This window comes from Macrobrachium rosenbergii, chromosome 21 (assembly GCF_040412425.1).
Source record: "Macrobrachium rosenbergii isolate ZJJX-2024 chromosome 21, ASM4041242v1, whole genome shotgun sequence".
Lineage (NCBI taxonomy): Eukaryota > Metazoa > Arthropoda > Malacostraca > Decapoda > Palaemonidae > Macrobrachium > Macrobrachium rosenbergii.
In genome coordinates, this window is record NC_089761.1 from 46,377,578 (window position 1) to 46,391,851 (window position 14,274).

Here is a 14,274-nt window from a genome sequence, read left to right on the forward strand (position 1 = left end):
TACTTTGAGTTGATGAACAATTTTCTAATACGTGTATTTGGCCATGTAGACTAAACTGTTGACAATCGTGTTCATCTTTAACTGATATCAAGGTATTATGTTAAGACCGCAAGCAATAAAGCCTGAGTTTGTGTGCATTCATTCCTTTATGCAAGTGTTGGTGACCCTCTCACATGGGTGAAGTTCGTCAGCCACTGATATTCACTCCAGAAATAAGCCTTTATTCGCTGATTTCATACGCAGAGACTCATGATGGAAGCAATTTCTCAATTAAGCAATCCATCACAAAAAATATCACATGTAATTTTGTTTCATAATCACAGATTTAGACGCAGTTATCAAGTTGAGATTTTCAAACATGAATTTCGAACACTGACACTTAGGCGCCTCTCCAAACAGGCCTACTTTTCTCGAGAAATACTGAAACTTGCAGCTGGTGTTGTAGTGAGCTGAGAAGGTATTACAGTGAACTCGGAAGTAAACAAGTAAACAATGCGCCAAAGTTTCTTCGGCGCAATCGAGTTTTCTGTACAGCACATAATGCTGTATGAAACTCTCAGCCACGGCCCATGAAACTCTCAGCCGGCCGTGGTGGCCTGTATTGTTGCGGTGGCAGACGCACGATAATGGTTAACTTTAACCTTAAATAAAATTAAAAAAAAAACTACTGAGGCTAGAGGGCTGCAATTTGGTATGTTTGATGATTGGAGGATGGATGGTCAACATACCAATTTGGGGCCCTCTAGCCTCAGTAGTTTTTAAGATCTGTGGCAGACAAAAAAAAGGACGGACAGACAAAACCATCTCAATAGTTTTCTTTTACAGAAAACTAAAACTGGGTCTTTACACCTCACTGTATCATCACTTCAGAAATTAGACCCTTCTTGATAACGAAAGAGGAAATCTCATTTAAACTACAGACCAGTGGCTCACTTGTGAATCACGAAAGCATCCAGATCACAGACTTAAATAGTCCAAAGACACGAAAGACCATATAAACGTTTACTGCAAATTCATTATTATTTCTTTTTCTGTCTCAGTCATCCTATTCGACTGGGTGGACTTATACTGTGGGGTTCTGGGTTGCATTCTGCCCCCTTAAGAGTCCACCACTTTTCTCGCTACGTGCGCTGTTTCTAGGAGCACACTCTTCTGCACGAGTCCTGAAGCTACTTTGGCATCTAGCTTTTCCAGGTTCCTTTTCAGGAATCTTGGGATCGTGCCTAGCGTTCCTACGATTATGGGTACAATTTCCACTGGTATATCCCATATCCTTCCTATTTCTACTTTCAGGTCTTGATACTTATCAATTTTTTCTCTTTCTTTCTCATCTACTCTGGTGTCTCATGGTACCGCGACATCAATGCTGATTCTTCTTGATTTTGTCAATCAGCGTCAAGTCTGGTCTATTGGCTAGTAACAACCTATCTGTTCTGATACCACAGTCACAGATGATCTTTGCCTGACCGGAATGGAATGGAATGGAAATGGAATACAGAGTTTAGGCCAAAGGCCAAGCACTGGGACCTATGAGGTCATTCAGCGCTGGAAAGGAAAATGAAAGTAGTTACGTATGAAAGGTGTAATAGGAGGAAAACTTCGCAGTTGCACTATTAAATAATTGTTAGGAGAGGGTGGAGAGCAAGATGGAAGAAAGATAATATGAATGTAAGTACAGTAAAAGGAATGAAAGGGTTTGCAGCTAGGGCCCGAAGGAAAGATGCAAACAACCTTTAGTAATGCCTCCAGTGCCCTTTGCCTGATCGTTTTCTATCACCACCACGGGGGAGTGAGAGAAAACGATTATTATTATTATTATTATATTGGTTTTGTTAAACAAAATGGCAGTTTCAACAGCATCTATTTTATATAGTAAACGCTCAATTCGTCTTATCAATTGCTTTTCTTGCGCTGGAATGGTTGCAGGCAAGTGACCGATATTCATATCCGGTGATTTAGTCGGATATGAATATCGGCCAATTGCTTGCAACCATTCCAGCGCAAGAAAAGCAATTGATAAGACTAATTGAGCGTTTATTATATAAAATAAATGTTGTTGAACCTGCCATTTTGTTTAACAAAACCTGTATTAAAGAAGGTCTTTTTCCTATTACTATTATTATTATTATGAAGGCTGCAATCTCAGCAAAAAAAAACCTGAATTCTACAAGTCCAGGAGCTCCACTGAAAAAGTAGCCCAGTGTGAAAAAGAGAATATTCGTAGAAGTAAAATAAGCATGATAAAAACAATTAACCTATCAAGAGAATCGGGTTAAAACGAGAGCATTCGCACCTATTTTGACCTTCTAAAATTTCCAAGATTTGACTACATGTCTAGAAAGATCACCCCACACTTTGGTCACACCTCGCAAAAGAAAAGACAAGACTGTTAAAATTAACAACAAACCTACTACAGTATTACATGGTGGGAGATACAGTCTGGGAAGATCTGACTGCAAAGCATAAACGGAATTACGAAAATTTTACAAAACATTCAGTGTGAACTTAATGGATGACGGTGCCGGAGAGTACAATACTAAGCTCTGCAATAAGAAATTAAAACAAACCTCAAGTTTTTGTCAAACAGTTCAAAATTACAGTCAGCTAGCTACTGAAAAATTTCATTAGTATGCCGATTTCTTGTGCAATTCAAGTTTTACGGAAATATGTATTTACCTTTATATTATTGTTAAGTTGTTGTAATTGAACAGCTGAAGGACCGTTATTTATATTTGTTCCTCCCACTGCGTAAGGTGAGGTCGGGTGGTGTAAGCCTGATCCCGCGGGAAAAGCTTTGGACACGACTGCGAGAGAGAAACGGCCCTCGATATTGGTGGACCTGTTGGATGGTCTTTTATTGGATTGCTCAGGAACATTACATAGCAAGTACGACTTTAGGGAAGTCTTGGAAGTTTCGCAGTCTAGAGATTGCCGGCCAGCACACTGGGTAGTTTGCTTATACCCCAGTGAAAACGTATTGCCCCACTGAATGCGTATTGTTTTTCACCCACGTCAAGCCTTGGCGAACTTACAGGAGATCATCTGAACTCGACCCCAGTTGTGGATAGCGACCTCCATATTCACCAGCCGAACATCTGCTTCGTCCCCAATTGTTGATCGACGAAGGATTCTTCAGAGGTCTTCTATGGATATCTAGCCAACGGACTTTTCAGGCTCTGACATCAGATCCTTTTCGACCTTAAACATTCTATGGATTTATTTTTCCACCACCGTTATTAGTTAAGTTATTTTAAGCATAATTATTTTTTTAAAGCTTTCTTTCTTTATGCATACCAATTACACTGAAGGTATTCCTATGAGTATTGTGTTTTCTTCATTATTTAATGTTAAAGGGCGCAAGAGCCTGGAATCAGTCATGAACATGAGGAGCGAAATGAAAGGCACGTTAGAGCTGAAGCTAGGAAGTTAGAGTTGGTAGCAGAGGAGAGGGAAAACTTATGACAGTATGAACTATAAAAAGTTAGGATTAAGTTCTCCTAGTTCATTAAAGGTTGAGGGGACTCCCAGTGCGGAGACAGATTCGGGTGGACAACTGTACTCAAGTTAGTTCCAAAATTCAGTAAAAGTGATGTATCAAAATATTTCTAGTCATTTGAAAAGCTCCTGAAACAGGCAGAGTTTCCTAAAGAGTATTATTGTTTGTTGTTGCAGTCTGCTCTCACAGGTAAAGCCCAAGAAGTTTATTCTTGTCTTTCAGATGAACAGCGTGCTAATTACGAGACTGTAAAGGAAAGTATACTGAAAGCCAATAAGCAAGCACCAGAGGCCTATCGATTAAATTTTAAGCATTTTAAAAAGAATTTAGTAGCATGACGTTCATCGAGTTTGCTAGGTGCAAACAGTATTTTAATGAGTGGTGCAACTCCATGGAAGTACGTACGTTAAAGGACCTGAAGGAATTAATTTTGACCGAGGATTTTAAAAATAACATTCCGGCAGAGATGAAATTATATATTGAAGAGTGTCAGGTAAACAAGTTCACAAGAATAGCTGAATTAGCAGATGAGTTTGCTTTGACCCATCAATTTAGTAAAGAATGGCAGGATAAGAAAACACATCCTAAATCTTTTGAAACTAAGGGGTACAGTCAGTTAAGCAAGGAACCTGTATGTAAGTCCCAACTGAAAACTACCAAGCATCTAAGTGACATGAAATGTTTTTTTTGTGAAAAGAAAGGTCACATTACAAAGGACTGCTTCAAACATAAAACTCATTTGGCTAAATAGTTCAGGAAGTGGTTCCGTACTTCAGATGGGTGAATGGGAAAATGCTATTAAAAGCTTTGGTAATTACTTATCTAAAGGTAGCTTAGCTGTAAGTGAATCCGGTGTTAGGAAACCAATTACAGTATTAAGGGACACGGGTGCAGATATCAGTTGTTCTCAAGTCTTCCCTCCCTGATGATTCGGTTACTGGGAATGAGTTTATCGTGATTGGGGGTTTCCTGATGCTTGCATTCCTTGCCCTTTGCAAACACTTTATTTAGACACAAACTATGTTACAGGTCTAGTTAAGGTCGCGGTGACAGATACATTACCTCTCAAGGGGGTTGATATCCTACTAGGAAATTATTTAGGTAAAGAAAGTTGCCTTTTGAATCCTATTGTAATGAAAACTCCTGTACTTGAAGCAGAAGTAGCAGTTGTAACTAGATCTGGATTATGTACTGGTTCTGATAATTATGATTTAAATCTAGATAGCAATGTTGACAGTTCATTAATTATTGTACCTCTGGAAATATCTTTACAAAGGGATGATTTAATTAGAGCTCAGAGGGATGATGTAAGTTTGAAACACATCTTTGAGAAATGTGAAGAAGGGTCAGGAAATGTTGATTATGTTTGGGAAAAGTTCATTTTGAAGAATAATCTGTTACATAGATTGTCACGACCGATTTTCGCTAATAGTAATTAAGTAACTGACCAGGTAGTAATTCCCTTTAATTTACGACAATATAATGAGCAGTCACTTAGGCGTAAACAAAACTTTTTAGGAAATTTATGACTCATTCTATTGGCCATCGTTGAGGAAAGATGTGGAGAACTTTGTAAATTCCTGTCACGAGTGTCAGATGGCAGGAAAACCTAACAAACCAATTCCTAAGGCACCTTTAATCAATATCCCGGTTGCTGGAGAGCCGTTTCAGCACATGGTAATAGATATTGTGGGACCATTACCAAGAAGTAAGAGAGGAAACTGCTAATACTCTCAATTATTGATAGAATGTCACGATATCCAGAAGCAATTCCCATTCGGACCGCTAAAGCTGGGGCAGTGGTGCAAATCTCACCGCATATTTTACTAGATTTGCGTTGCCAAAGACACTTCAGTCTGACAATGGGAGCAATTTTACAGGTAAGTTTTTCAATGACCAGATGAAACTCTTCGGTATAAAGCACATTACCTCTGACCCTATCACCCCGAGAGTCAGGGTATCATTGAAAGATTTCACCAGACTTTGAAACACATTCCTAGGAAGCTATGTAGTGGTGAAGATAACCTTTGGGATGACTTGTTGCCCTATGCTTTGTTTGCTTTTAGACAAGCACCAAGTGAAACATCGGGTCTTTCACCCTTTGATTTAATATTTGGACATAAAGTGAGAGGCCCTGTAGAGGTTTTGAAAGAAACTTGGGATGACGAGAAAACAGAAGTTAATGTTACAGACAAAACTGGTCATTTTAAAACTAAGTTATTTAGAGCTTGGGATTTAGCTACAGAAAACCAGACAAGTGCTCATCAGAAAAATAAGATAGCGTACGACAGGAAGGCAAAGTCTCATGTCTCTGAGAAAGGCGATTTAGTATTAGCTCTTTTTCCGAAGGAGGGAAGTTCACTTAATTATAAGTTTAGTGGTCCTCATAAGGTCCTGGATAAAAGGGGAGATGTTAATTACCTTTTACAGTGTGACGGTAAAATAAAGAATGCTAGATGGGTTCATATTAATCTCCTCAAAAAACATAACAATGCACAGACTTCAGTTTGTAATATTAATGTAAAATGTAATATTAATGTAAAAGGTCCTTCAGAAGATGTTAACAATCAAACTGCTGATCAGGCTATTAATTCTTACATATTCAATTCATTTGACGATTATTATCATGCGGATCCCATCCGGGCAAAAGATGTAAAAGGAATAATTTCAAAGTATCCTAAAATAGTAAGGGATGAACCAGGTCTTACTCATTTACCTGAACATGACGTTGAACTGAATGATAAAACCCCCATTAGACAGCATCCTTACCGGCTAAATCCACTAAAAGCTGACATTGTTAAAAGAGAGATGGATTATATGATAGCTCACAACCTAGCAACACCTAGTTCTAGTCCTTGGGCTTCTCCTGGTGTTTTAGTCGAAAAAGAAGGAAACCAGCATAGGCTTTGTATTGATAACAGAAAGCGCAATTCAGTGACCAAGCCAGATAATTTCCCTTTACCCAGGGTAATTGACTGTTTAGAAAGAATAGGTACAGCTAAATACATAAGCAAAACAGATTGTCTCAAAGGTTATTGGCAAGTTCCCCTAACTCAACGAGCGAGAAAAATATCTGCTTTCGTAACTCCACATGGATCCTTTAAATGCCTTGTAATGCCATTCGGTATGAGAAACGCTGCAAGCACTTTCCAGCGCTTGATAAGCAAAGTTATCGGTGACATAGAATGCTGTGTCGTATATCTTGATGATATGGTTATCTTTTCGGACTCATGGGAAAGGCATCTGTTTATCTTAGATAAGGTGTTGGAGGCCCTAGACAACGCAAATTTAGCGATAAATCTCAAGAAGTGTGAGTTTGGTAAGGTTCTAGTCACCTATTTAGGACACGAGATTGGTATGGGATCAGTCGCTCCTAAAGAAAGTAATATGCTAGCAATAATGGATTTTCCAGTCACAGTAAATAAGAAACACGCCAGGCGATTCATAGGAATGATAGGCTATTTCCGCAGATTTATCCCTAACTTTGCTACCGTTGCTACTCCCATTACCACCTTATTCAGAAAGAATGTCCCTTTTCGCTTTAACAGCTCATGTGTAGAAGCATTAAACAAACTAAAATCTGTTGTTATTAATAGCCCAATCTTGGCTGCCCCCGATTTTGATGGACCTTTCAAACTGAATATTGATGTTAGTGATCTGGGTATCGGAGCAGTATTGTTTCAGAACACTGAAGGAATAGATCACCCAGTGGCCTACTTCTCTAAAAGACTAAATAGTCATCAAGAAAATTATTCAACAGTTGAAAAGGAACTGCTTGCTCTTGTTTTAGCACTCGAACATTTTGATGCGTATATATATGTCACTAATAGGACCGGCCCAGTTGCGGTGTACACGGATCACAATCCAATAGTATTCCTCAGCAAGTTCAGGAATAAAAATAAAAGGCTTACACGATGGAGCCTGATGTTGCAGGACTACAAGCTGGAAATAAAGCATGTCAAAGGTGTGGACAACTAGGCTGCAGATGCACAGTCTCGAGGCTTTGTACTTGTGTGAACAGTGGTACGTATAAGTTTTACCTGTAAAATTTTTCTTTTTGGTGGGGGGTGTTACAGAGATATGTATTTACCTTTATATTATTAAGTTGTTGTGCTGCAGAACGCAAGTGAGTTGTTCTAATGGTAACTGAACAGCTGAAGGACCGTTATTTATATTTGTTCCTCCCATTACGTAAGGTGAGGTCGGGTGTTGTAACCCTGATCCTGCAAAAGCTTTGGACACGACTGCGGGAGAGGAACAGCCCTCGATGTTGGATGGTCTTTGGTGGACCTGTTGGATGGTCTTTTATTGGATTGCTCAGGAACATTGCATAGCAAGTAATGCTTTAGGGAAGTCTTGGAAGTTTCGCAGTCTAGAGATTGCCGGCCAGCACACTGAGTAGTTGCTTATGCCCCAGTGAAAACGTATTGCCCCACTGGATACGTATTGCTCCCCCCTCCCACCCCCCGCCCCCGCCCGCCCGTCAAGCCTTGGTGAACTTACAGGAGATCATATGAACTCGACTCAAGTTGTGGATAGCGACCTCCCCGTTCACCAGCCGAACATCTGCTTCGTCCCCAATTCTTGATCGACGTAGGATTCTTCAGGGGTCTTCTGTGGATATCTAGCCAACGGACTTTTCAGGCTCTGACGAACCTTCTCACATTCAAAACTCCCCTTCATCAGATCCCTTCGACCTTAAACATTCTATTGATATATTTTTCCATCATCGTTATTACAGTTAAGTTATTGTAAATATAATACTTTTATTTTAAAGCTTTTTTTCTTTATGCCTACCAATTACACTGAAGGTATTCCTATGAGTATTGGATTTTCTTCATTATTTAATGTTAAAGGGCGTAAGAGCCTGGAATCAGTCATAAACATGACCCGCCCGTAACATTAATAGAATAGAATAGAATAGAATATAGAATTTAGACCAATGGCCAAGCGCTAGGACCTATCAGGTCATTCAGGACTGAAAGGGAAATTGACAACAAGAAAGTTTGAAAGATGTAACAGGAGGAAAACCTCGCAGTTGTACTATGAAACAATTGTTAGAGAGAGTGGAAAGTCAGATGGAAGAAACAGAATATGAACGGAGATAAAGTAAAAGGAATGAAAGAGGGAGGTTGCGGCTAGGGGCCGAAAGGACGCAGCAAAGACCCTTAAGTAATGCCTACAGTGCACCACGTGAGGTGCACTGACAGCACTAGCCCCCTTCGGAGACAATCTAAAGGAAGACAGACTGGATATGTTTCTCAAAAGTGAACTTGCAATCAAGAATGACAATAGAATGTTAAATGGTTGCATACACTGTCTATGAAAAGACCTGACCAGGCGATCAGTCATAGTTTGAATTTTATTAAGAGTTTTACGTCATCCGCATAATTTGCACCATAAATCAGTTTTAGCTGCATCTTTGTTGAGAGATATAGTCGCCACTGGTCTATTCAGATGGGACATGCAAATAGAATAGAAACATTATTGTCAAGACCAAACCACATATATATGGTGTTATATATTCTAATACATGGTAGAGTAATAAGCCAAGAATACAATCCTGCAAAACACACAACACATTCCTGTTGTAACTAAAATATTCATCCACAGCTCCTCTTTGTAATCTATTATTAAAAAAAATAAAATACTAAAAAAAAAAAGCACCCTATCTCCCACCTGTCAAAGTTAAAAACAAACTATCCATGATTAACACGATCAAAGGCAGCACTTAATTCAAGACCAGTCGTACAAATAAATAGCTGGAATCTAGGTACATCTGTGCGTTATACCCTGATGCTTGCGAAGGAAGTGCATCACAAGCACCCTGATGCTTGTAAAGGCGAAGTTACAAAACAGGCCACACGTGTCCACTTTCTGGATAAATATTCAGACGTTTCGCCAACCGATTAAAGAATGCAGATAACACGGAAGTTATAACAGCGCAGTAATCGACAGGACACGTGCCATCACTCCTGCATTTAGCTGATGAATTAACATTATCCATTCTCTGGTGCGTGCAAAGGAAACCTCCTGTCGCTAGCTTAGAGAAATGACAGACAGCTTTGGAGCCAAGTAATAATCATCCTTCATCATAAAGAGGAAAGCATGGAAAAATACAATTTAGTTGTACACCTCAAAAGGCATCACAAAGCAAGTCCGTTGAGCTTCAGGAAAAATAAGTGGTATAATGAGTTCATTATACTCTTCTTATTTTCAACCACATCAGAATAAGCATTACATTTTCTTCTGAAAAGCGAGTAGCAGAGCCATCTTGTTTTTGCAAAGTATGCTCTACATCGAAAAGGGCTGATTTGAGAGTACCCACCATTTATGTTCCCGAGTTGTATCAGTTACTTTTATTGTAAAATTGTATTCATTTTAAGCAGAAGCATAATCTCACTGAGTCGCAGCTATACGCTGAACAAAATCAACCCACGTCAGATCATATTATATTCATTTCCCTTAGGTGATAACCCTACATTTACTCTAAATAGGCACATCTACAAATGTCAATGGACCAGGCTTTTTTCCACATTACGATAATTCGACACACGGGAAGGAATTCGCGTATCAGTTATATTGACAAACACTTCAACTAAAGGAACGGGCTTAGCTACCTTTTACAACAGTAATCTGTTCAGATATAAAAGATCACTCAAAATTCTATTCCCGTCTGCTTGAGATTTTATCCTTCACGGTACGACACATCAGGGACAACCTGCTCAGTTTCAATGACTAAAGAAATCATAATCAGAAACACCAATGATGCATCGTGTTAACTTATTTATATGAAGGTAGCTTTCATCAGTAAGACTGATTAGTATCATAAACTGGGGTTCCACACAAGCTGGCAGTTGTGACATACTGACCTCCTTGTTCAGATATTTAGATGCCATGCAAGAAAAAAATTTGTTCCTTTTAAACACACACATGCAATATATATATATATATATATATATATATATATATATATATATATATATATATATATATATATATATATATATTTCAACGACTGCGGCCGTTTTCTCGCAACCTCACCCGTTTTTACATTTGCAAGGTAATTGGGAAATAAATAAAAATTAATGTCACTCATTAATTACTACAACTGAGGTTTCAACTCGCCCCTTCATAAACTCGCTCTTTTAGGCCTAATTCCAGCTGACTGTACCTTCCACGGCAAGGGAGGAGCTAAAAAGAGAAGGTGGGCCAACCGCCCCCCCCCCCAACCTCTGAACCTTCCACGTGGGTTGACTGTCGACATTATAGAAAACGTGACAAAGATTGACCTTTGCGGCAGTTTGCGCATCTGGTTAGACGCCCGTGGTAATCCTCGAAGGTTATAAATAGACACTGCAAGGGAATTCGCCTTAGGTTACGGGCTGCTCTAGGAGCAAGAGCCCGTGCTGGCACAAGGCCAGCTAAATCTAAAACAACAACAAAGAACTCGCCAGAGAGACCGCTCAGAGCACGACCCGAGGACAGACGTCCCTGCCTTGCCTGTCTTTTGAGTCAACCACGTGTTCGGCTTGAACCAGTATAATTTGTAGCGGCATTATAATTCCCTCCTTCATCGCCAGCGCCTTATCAACGACGACCCGTCCTCTTGAGAAGGTAATGTGTGGGAATAAGGTCCTTTGTAGCCAGTCACGATCCCTGTTATTTCTGTCTAATGTTTCTTTTATTTATCCACTGTGCGATCATCTTCTGTAATTTGTGTTGGAGCATTCAGGGTTGACGTAATTATGCATTAGTGTTGAACCGAGTTATCTGGCACCATCTGTGCATTCCTCAGTTCCCTTTGAGCGTCTTATTATTACTGCAAGTAACCGTCTTGCATATATTTGCAGATAGGCCTCGACTGTGGAATCTCTCGGCCCATCCATGTGCAGTTCCCCTTTCCACTGCGATGTTCCCTGTTCCGAAGACGTCATCAGCGTAGAATATTTATTCTGTGTAGGTTTCATTATTTTAGCAGGCCCTTGTTGTTACCTGCCAGTAATGCGTCATTCTTCTGATCTGTGTTTGTCATGTAAATATAATTAGTCAAGAGAACCCTTGAGTTTACGTAATTTCCCTCACATGAAGAAGGCCCTAAGCCATAAATTTCCTTTGCTTTGTCTACGAATTGTCCTAATACTGAGTCAGATGTGTAATAAATAAAAGGAACCTGCTGCGTTATCCGTTGCCGACAGAGTCAAGTAAGTATTCCCTGGACATTCGCATGTCTGTGTAGGTTTAGTTAACGGAAAATGAGATCATTTGAGGTATGATTGAATGACAGGAGAATATTACGTTCAGGTATACAGAGGATGGGTGTGGTAGTCAGGAGTGAGGGGGGGAGAATAAAACAAGTACTAAACATAGCTGGAAAATATAACCAAGATTTTACGGAGATATGTACTTATACAGAATACTTGTGGAAGTGAATGATGAGGACGTAGTGAGGTTAGAGGAATCTGGAGGTCATGGGTTACATAAGAGAAGAGGTGATAGAGAGATTGAGTGGCTGGTCAGAATCTGTTAGGCATGTCTGGATTAAAGAAATGCTCCAAATAAACGTGAGGACAATTGCCTCTTTCTTTAAAAGCAAAGGTGATTAAAAATATTACAAGAATTTCAGAGGAATAACATTACCTTTTATACCTAGAAAGGTGTACATTAGAACTTGGATTGAGAAAAGTAAGATAGGTAACAAGAGCACTGATAAAGGTGTGTAAATGAAGTGCCTCTAGTGAGACAGTACACGTTAAAAGATTGTAAGTAAAAAGGAAAACCTGAATGTGACATATATGGACTTAGAAAAAGGTTATGATAAAATCAAGTGAAAGGCAATGTTGAAGGTGATCAGGATGTATAGTACATATGGCAAGCTGCTAAGAGTTATTGAAAGTTTTACTGTATATGAAGGTAGACCTACTGAAAGTTTTGTGTCAGAATGTGCAGATGGGAGAGTGGCTGGTTTGTGGAAAAACGAGGGTCTGTGATAAGGGTGTTTTGTATTCATGGATGCTTGCTATTTGCATAGATGGGGTGATGTGAGAAGGCAGAGAAGAAAGAAGATATAGCAGGAAAATCAGGTGATAAGAAAATAAGTCGTGAATGGAGCGTGAATTGGTCGACTTCTGTAGACAGCACAGTACTAGTTGGATATATTAAAGAAAAACTGCAGAAAGTAGCAGGGATGTGGTGTGCCGTGGATGCTTTCTGCACGAGGATCTATTCACGATTCATTAGCTTCCTTATGAGTAAGGCAGTAACTCCTGTGTTGTTTTTCTCTAGATCCACCTCCTGTTAGGAAAAGTGGTTTAATGATGAAAAAACATACTATAAACACGCACACACAATATATAATTATATATATATATATATATATATATATATATATATATATATATATATATATATATATATATATATATATATATATATATATATATATATATATATATATATATATATATATATATATATATATATATATATATATATATATATATATATATATATATATATATATATGTGTGTGTGTGTGTGTGTGTGTGTGTGTATGTATATGTATATATATATATATATATATATATATATATATATATATATATATATATATATATATATATTATGTATCATATACAATACACTGTGGCAATTTTACATTCACAAATACTAAGCCACTGATATCGTTTAATATCCAGTTCCCTATATCTGAGAACAACTTTCTGCAAGAGCAATTGTAATTAATAACTGTTTCATCACCAGGGGAATTCAAATCGCCCCCTGGGTTGGAAACAACAAAGTACAGTGATGTTTGACCATTGAACCATCAAAAGAAGTATAACAATATTTATGGCTTAATATCTGTGAATGTAAAATATGTCAAGGTGCATGTGACAAAAATTCATAGTTGGCTACCTGTTACCAACTTAACTATCAACCATCATGGTGGAGGTGGGTTTATATCTATTCTAAGTACAAAACGAATTCAATAGGCATATGTACTATAGAGTCTATATCAAATTATTCCTCTCATGACGGCTCAGCAGTCAAAAGCCAGTGTACATCTTTGCTTCCTAACCAGGCAATGGTTCGAATCCCACTGGTGATGAAGAACTTTTCTATTATAATTACCCTCGGGTGCTAGTTATTCCCGAGGTATAGGGTACTGGATAATAAAAATATTTTTGATTTAACATATATACATATATAAATATATATATATATATATATATATATATATATATATATATATATATATATATGTTACTTATGGGGCCTTGGCTGATATGTTATTTACTGGATTGACGTAATTTATAAGGCCCTGAGTGCCAAGGACACACGTAAGTAAGTATATCTTAGTTTTACCAGACCACTGAGCTGATTAACAGCTCTCCTAGGGCTGGCCCGAAGGATTAGACTTATTTTACGTTTCTAAGAACCAATTGGTTGCTTAGCAACGGGACCTACAGCTTATTGTGGAATCCGAACCACATTATAGCAAGAAATGAATTTCTATCACCAGAAATAAATTCCTCTAACTCTTCATCAGCCGGCCGGGGGAATTGAACTCCGGCCCATCGAGTGACAGTCCACAGCTCTACCGGCTTACCCAACGAAGAGCAACCCTCGACACAAAGAATATACAGTAACTAAGGACTTTACGTTAACAGTCGCCCGACTTCGGACGCAGTCAATTTCCTATTCGTTAATATGGTTTTAAAAAACACAACGGGCTCTTCCGAACAATGGATTCGAGACACAAGGCTGCATAAAGAATG

General features: G+C 38.6%; 1 protein-coding gene across 2 annotated transcripts in view; it reads right to left on the reverse strand.

The window, feature by feature from the left end:
* Window positions 1–14,274, reverse strand: part of LOC136850139 (sodium-coupled monocarboxylate transporter 1-like) — a 180,676-nt gene that overhangs the window by 55,278 nt on the left and 111,124 nt on the right. The window lies entirely within an intron of this gene.